Genomic DNA, 7,930 nt, shown 5'->3' on the forward strand with positions numbered 1-7,930 from the left:
ATCTCTCTAAAGTTTATACACAATCATGGCAAAAACCCATAAATCAACCAAAAATTCAGCTCCTTTCAAACAAATCAAAACCCTAAACTTACCTCAACATTTCCATGTGATAGGTTTTGAAACCAATTGATATTCAATATCTATAGCTCACTTTTAAAGCTGATGCTTGATACTACACTAGCTTTCAGCCCGATGCCTGAGCTCCAATACCTCAGCAGCAAGGTATCGAGGACAGCAGAGAGATATATAGGAGCTTCAGCACCAAAATGCTCGGCATACTTTCCAGCCTTGAGAAATCCGGGTGTCACACCTTACCCCTCCGCAAGGCACGACATGATCCCGTAGTATACTTAATGAATCACCGAACTTTGTCTACTGATAATGCATTAAATATACTACAAGAGATTTTAAACCAATTTTCATTCCTTTTTAAGGTGGTGAGCAATTTTGGTACGTATTAAAAACCTTTAATTGGACTTTAACCACATATCAAATATTTAAGCAATTTTAAGTTTCCGCAAATTTTATAAAAATTTCGGCAGAGTGCCGTCTATAATTGGAAAAAATTAGTTCTTCAAAACCTGTGAAAACACTCCTAATAATTTCATATTTCAACCCCAACCTCCAATAAAATCTCAATTCAACACAGTCCAACCAAATTTCAATTCAAAATTCACAACTCAAAATATTTTTAAAATAATTCAGTAAACTCAATAACATTACATTGAATTTAATTTACATACATAAGCCTTAATATACAGAAACAAAATTCAAAAATAATATTATTACAGATTTAAGTGTACAACTGCTCATTTCCTACATAGATACATTTAAACAATATCATATTTACATCAAACTAAATTACATGGGCATAAAATAATACCCATACAAAAACTTCAGTGGAGTCTTTGTCAACTTAGCAGCTCACTTTGCTGCTTTTTCTTTTCCCTTATCTACGACAGCAAATAAAGCTATTGCTGAGTATTGTTTACTCAGTGGTGCACAATAAAAATTTAAAGATGCGAAAAATAAAATATTTATCGATAAACAGTAATTCAAAGCCTTTCATAATCACATTTCACAAATTTCAAATCACATTTATAATACCATTTTGTCAAATAATTTATAAAGCACAGTGTTGCTAATCCATACACAACTTAGGTCATGACACAAAATTTCCAATCAATGCCGTGTTGTACACCACGACAAAGCAATCTCAACGCCACTAATCGAAATCAATGAGGGAGGTGGCTAGCTAGCTATATGAGTACTCATCCGATCGCGACCTCAACTGGCAAGCTAGAGAGGGAGGAATATAGTCGATCTCAACCCCGTAAACGGAGGAGGAATATAATGATACTGTCATGCTAAGTGTGAATCCAATTTAAATCAAGTTATTCAAACATTTCACACAAAACACAAATCAATTTCCAATTCCAATTTCCATTCATAAAATGGCAACACAACATTTCTCGAAACCCATAATTAGTACAATTAATTCACAATGCATAGCTAAATAAGTTTTCAATTAGAAAATGATAAATTAAAGTTTATTGTGCACAAACCTGGAATGAGTCACCTCTAGGCCTTGACTCATTTTTTCTTATCTTCCTTCTCAGTCTCTTTTTCAACTGAAATAAACAATTTACAATGTTTCAATATCAGGTTTCATAATTAATCCAACAGTTAATTTCATGCATACTTGGATGTACACCTAAACTTGCTTAAAATGGAATTCTTTGAATTTGGTAAATTTGGGGTCACTATTCATTGTACTATTCAAGTTAAAATATTAACTTTTTCATTCTTAATAGGTATGTGAATCCCAATTACGCTCACATACTACATTTTGAGTGTCAAATTTGTTGGCATTAATTGTCATTTCAATTTCTAAGCCTCCTAAGAGAAATTTTAAATTTTCAGTTTTGGATCACTATTTTCTACTATTCTATTGGTCTGGTTACAGTGGAAATTTGGTCAACTTTCCTTCATCAAAGTTGTTCCTTATTGTCTTAGCTTTAATTCCCTTTTTGAATCACTCAATTTGGAGTTTTTTAGCTCAAGTTATGTTAATTTCAAGGTGGCTGGCCAGATTGGTTTTAACCCAAAATTTTGGGTACCAATTCTGTTCTTGCAGTTTTGGTATGCCGACTGCAGCTCACTTTTCGGATGTGTTATGGTCAGAATTTGGGTTTCTGTTCTTCATAAAAGTTGTAGTGCTATGTCTCAGATTGCCATCGGTATAAAATTCAGGTCATTTGGACCTTCCTACACTAAGTTATGGCCAAAAGAATAAATACTGTTTATTTCGTCATTTTTGTACAGTGGCAGTGTGCTTAATCCGAGTTTGACCTAATTTTTCGCTAACTTAAAGTCATTTTTAGGGCAGGGTTTCTGCAAAAAAATTGTGACATTATGTGTCTAATTTCATCTCCAATTGGCTTCACACCAATTAGAGTAGCAGAATTGCAGTTTTAGTCCTCTAAGTGGACTAAGGTCTGGCTGTACAGAATTGGACCCTTACCAATCCGAATTCAATTTCACTTCTCACCATTCAAACACACTTTAATTGGCCCCAATTGACCAAATTGAGTCTCAATTAGGTCAATTTGTCTCAATTTCAAAAACCCCCAAAATTTCCCCTAATTTCCCTAAGTCAAGAACCCTAATTTCTCTACTTGGTTTACTTGATGAAATTAAAGTGCATAATCATTATCTACACACTAAATTAAGCTTACATACAATTTTAATTGCATCAAAATCAATCAAACCCTAATTCACCTCATGTTGGCCGAATTTCCCCAAGTGTCCCCATATGTTTGATTTTGTTTAATTTTTCTTCAATTTCTAAGTTAACTCAAGTTTATGTGCATAAATATAAAGAGTTAAATTGAAAATTTCATACTAACCTCTTTGGTAGAATTCTCAAGCTTCAAATCTCTATTTTCCTCTTCTTTTTCTTGATCAATAGTTGAAGCAAGGTTCTAGGGTAAGGTTTACTTAAGTGAATTGAGGAAATTATGACCAAATTTAGGGTTTTGAAAAGCTTAAATCAAGCTTTCATGGAGGTTTTTAAGAGAGAGAATTGGGAGAGGAGAGGTGCCGGCTTGAAGAAGGAGAAGAAGTGAAAAATTTTACTTTTAAATTTTTGTTTTTATCACCTAATTTGACTTTGTCAAATAAATAAATTAAATGGTAATTTATTTATGAGGTCATGCTCATGTTATGGGGTGATGTCATTAATCTTATTTTCATTTCTTTTCTTTTTCCTTTGTTTTCTCCATAATTCTTCAATTTAAATCTATACTTCAAAATTTTAATTTCTCACATTTTATTGGACAGTTAGGCCATGAGTCACCTCTAGGGGTAAATTGACCAATTTACCCCTTTCCGGTTTGATCCTGTTTACCAATAATTTAGTATTTCTTTCAGAACCCTGATCTAATTATTTAACCTATTTCTCAACTTTTTTCTGTGATTTTCTCATTTTCACTAGCTTCGCAATAATTCTTAGGACTGCGATGTCACAATGTCCTGTACGAAATTAGGGTTACAATTGACCTCACAGTCACTTCCCGGTACGATCACCCATCGTTGTGACTCCCGGCTCATTTAACCTTTTATGCTCTGTTTTTCTTATTTGTCTTTTACCTTCTGGTAATCACTATTAATTTTTTATTCAGGGCTTTTCTAGGTGACTTAAATATGGTTCTAAGCCTCTTAATTATCCGGACCGACAACAATCACCGGAACAGTGAAATATACAGAACTATGCATGTAGGGGTGTTACACTGGGAATCCTCCCGACGGGAAACTGTAACCCACCCTTCTGCGCAAGTTGCTTCTCACCCAATTGATAATCCTCATCCACCCAAATCTCACCGAATTCATGCAAATCTCTGACCCTTTGTTTGGATTTACGGAGATGGAGAGAAGAGAAATGTCCTTATTTGGACATCAAAATAGAAGATAGAATTAAAGAGAAAGGAAGAAGAAGGTGGAGAAATATTAACTAAAATATTTCCCTATAAATCAGTGGAAATTTGAGAGATACGTAAGTATAATTCTACAATGCTGTTAGAAGAAAGAGAATTATTATTATATTTCTTTTTTATTATATTTTAAAGCGGCAAGGAAAAAAAAAGGGATAAAATAAGACGAACACCGTAAGGCGAAGAGGAAAAAGAGCTTGCTTAGTAGCACAGAGGCAAAGAGCATGACATCGTTTGAATATGTGCTACGAGCAAGGATGTAAAGGAAACAGGAGCTAAAATGTCAAAGTATAAAATAGAAAAGACAAAGGAGGAGCCCATATGAAAAGACAAAAAAAGCCTTAAAAAAGAGACTTAAAGCACCCAGGTTGAGGACATAAATGTTATTTTGAAATAATTGCGATTTACTGTTCATTGCAAATGCGAAACATAGATGTTGTTGTTCATAATACCACTACAGTTGATATTTATAATATTATATAATAGATATGCTAACTATGCTATAGGCTTGATGTTGTGCTTGTTTCTTCAACCATCTATATAAAAGTTCATCTAGCCCTATTGTTTTCTTGTTTTATGTGTCTAAGGTTTCTAGCCAATTTGACAAAGTGGCTTTCTATGGGCTTTGCTCCTCAAAATGACAAGGCTTCTGCCCTTGGAGTGAAAAACACACACAGATTTGTATGGATTAAAATGCGAAGTATACCATTATCGCTTTGCTTCACAATTTTTTTTTTGTGGATTTCCTCCTTTCTTGATGATTTTATTTCATTTGACAAAAGCACGTGTCACGCCTTACCCCTCTCTTAGACATAACATGCCTCCCGTAATATATTCAACGGATGTCGAGATCAAATCCTTAGAACCCGGTTAACACATTACAAGGGATTGAGTAGATTTAAAATCATTTTAATTCAAAACATAACAGAGTAAAAAACATTTTACTACAGAATTTCATACTACCAAAAAGATTATCAAAATAACTGTTAATTAGAAATTCGTTGTAACTCATTTTAATCTATTTTCAAAGTACTTTGCAACTATATATTTTGTTTTAAAATTAGATGCAGTACACCTTCTTAAGAAAATGATATAGTTTCTAAATATAAGTTTCCCTATAGAAAAGCTTTAAATCAGATAATTTAGAGTTTTAAAATTGCTGTATTTTAATTAAAACAGTTCAAATAATACTTTGATTAATACCTGTGGAAACCTGTGGCAATCTATAACTCAACAATCTCATGGGTATCAGAATTGCATATTAATTTTCTTTAATCAATTAACTAATAAATTATTTCATACAGTTATATTTATATACAGACAATAAAATTTTATCTTGTTATGCTCAGATATTAAAACAAAATATCCTGTTGCAAATGGATAACATCATATATACACAAAATCAAGGAACCAAGTCACCTACGTCAAGTTAGCTCCTGATCTTGGTGACAACGAATCGCCTCCTACTTGCCTGTAATCCTTTATCTGCGTTAGTTAGGAAAACAACTAATGCTGAATACAAATGTATCAGTGGTGCACAACAAATATTGAACCATAAACAATTAAATCATCAAATAATAAGTCATGAAAACAATATTCAAAACAAGTCATGAAAATGAATATTCAAATATACTCACAAGGTATGGGTCACATATAGAAAACAGTTTCTTATATATCATTTACTCATATGGTATCATCTTTAAAACACATTTGCACAATTTAAATATCATTCTTAATCTCACTAGCCTAATGGAAGATTAATCCGCAAGAGCCATATTCAAATCTCATTTTACCTCTTTCCTGAGGGAGACCATATCATATCATTGTGCACATATCATTCATAACACCATATATATAAATAATCCGCAAGGGCCATCTTCAAATCTCATCTCACCTCTTACATGAGAGAGACCATATCATATCAATGCGCACATATCATGGTATCCAGATCACATCCATCCAAACACCAGTGTATCATCTCAACAAATGAGGGATGAGTAATAACCATGTCAAGTATTAGCTATGAGATATGAAAACAATATCATAAATTCATTTCCTTTTATATGGGTATAAAATCTCAATATGAATCCATTTACTGCAAATCTCAGCAACATATACTCTTCATACAAAACACAATATAAATCATAATTTTAATTAAAATTCATCATAACAATAATGAAATTCAATCAATTGTTGTGGTAAAATCATCTTTTGGAGAACATAAAATATGTATCAATAAAGTCATTTTATCAACATAAATATGTAGAAACATTTAATAGTTTAATACTAGTTGTGCACAAACCTGTTTATTTCCAATTTATGTGGATTTGGTTCCTAAGTCAACACTTCCACCTTGCTCCTTTGGAACTACTGTCAAATAGAAAAATACAGACAGTTCAGAATAAATTCCTCGATTATTCTTAATAAGAACACTCGTTGAGCAAATTTGTTTGTTTACTTAAGAATTTTCCTACCCGATAAGCCATATAACAATTTTCTTTAACCAATTGATCATACCTCCCACTTTATGTCAAGTTCATTTAGGGATTTTATCAAACACTTGGTGTGCAAGATTTACATGCTAAAAAGAACTAACGTCCTTTATTTTTCATATCCCCAAAAAATACCTTGATATTCTCCGTAAAAAACATTTTAATCCTGCAATTCTCAATCAACCAACCAACATCCACACAATTCCAAATAAATTTATCAAAGTGGCTGCCAAATATGACAATTTCACCATGTTTCAACTACTTCCTACGTACTTTACATTATGAAAAATTTGATTCAACACCAAATAAATTAATCTAATTCTAAAATTCATGTCTAAGTTGCTTAATTAATTAAATTAACTAGTTAATTGGACCAAAAATAAATTTTCCCCAATTCCTCTAATGTTGGCTGAACCATATCACAAGGAACCCTAGGTGGATTTTGTTGATTCATGCAAAATTCTTGCTGGTTTTGTGTTTAGAATGTTAAAATCATGTTAAAAATCAAATTAAACTTAATTAAATCAAGTTACTTTCATGAGTTCCCAATTTTCCATCAACTTCCATAATCCAATCCACATGAACCCTAACTTTCCTTTCTCCCAAATCATGAAATAAAATAAAGAAAATTAGAAATAAGTTGCTTAGAAATGATTGGGAAACAAAATACCTTGATTTGGAGTGAAAATTTAAGTTGAAAAATGGTGGTTCTCCTTCCTCCTTTTTCTTCCCTTATTCGGCCACCTCCTCTCTCTCTTCTTTCTTTTTATTTTATGCATCCTAATATGAATTTTGAGATGTTTTATGGCTGCCATAGTCATGTGCAAGTCACATGACAAGTGTTAGTTTCATCTTTGCCCTTAATCTTCCTTAAAATTATCATATATGCCATTTTCCAATTCTAATGCATTTTATTTGTTTCTTTTTAGCTTCTTTAACTTATTAATTCTCTATTATACCTTATTTAAGTCTTAATTAAGAGTCTTACAAGGTCCTACATGAATTGGAATAGCAAACAAATTCAAAACACCGATTTTTAGCTACTTCCCAAGGGAGTCACTCATCGCCGAGGCTTAAGCACATTTAACTGTTTTCTAATCCATTTATTTTGATTTCTTTTACCCTTAATTGACTAATTTAAAATTAAATTATATCTCTTCACCTAAATTTAAGGATAGTTCCAGACATTCCAGCCATCCGAACAAACATTAGTAGCCGGAACAGTGGAATATACAGGACTACCTAAAGTGAGGGCATTACAGCACATCTAGAATAGACTAAATATTGCAAGAGTGCTTATATCAACCTCATCTCTGAATTTCATTCGCAAAATTATAGCAACTAATGTGGAAAACTCTAAATTTCATATGACGTCTATTGAAGAGGATTGCGGTGAAGTTCTCATCACCTCTAAAATTCTGCCTATGCCACCAGTGGTGAGTTCCT

General features: G+C 32.5%; 1 long non-coding RNA gene across 1 annotated transcript; it reads right to left on the reverse strand.

Annotated features, from left to right (window-relative positions):
• Nucleotides 1-764: 764 nt before the first annotated feature.
• LOC110649959 (uncharacterized) lies at nucleotides 765-7,251 on the reverse strand. Its single transcript, XR_009142700.1, has 4 exons — nucleotides 7,155-7,251; nucleotides 6,295-6,362; nucleotides 5,887-5,970; nucleotides 765-1,631 (listed from the first exon to the last, which is right to left on the reverse strand). It is a non-coding gene; the product is annotated as an uncharacterized LOC110649959 (long non-coding RNA).
• Between the last annotated feature and the right edge of the window lie 679 nt (nucleotides 7,252-7,930).

This window comes from Hevea brasiliensis, chromosome 13 (assembly GCF_030052815.1).
Source record: "Hevea brasiliensis isolate MT/VB/25A 57/8 chromosome 13, ASM3005281v1, whole genome shotgun sequence".
In the NCBI taxonomy this organism is placed as follows: domain Eukaryota; kingdom Viridiplantae; phylum Streptophyta; class Magnoliopsida; order Malpighiales; family Euphorbiaceae; genus Hevea; species Hevea brasiliensis.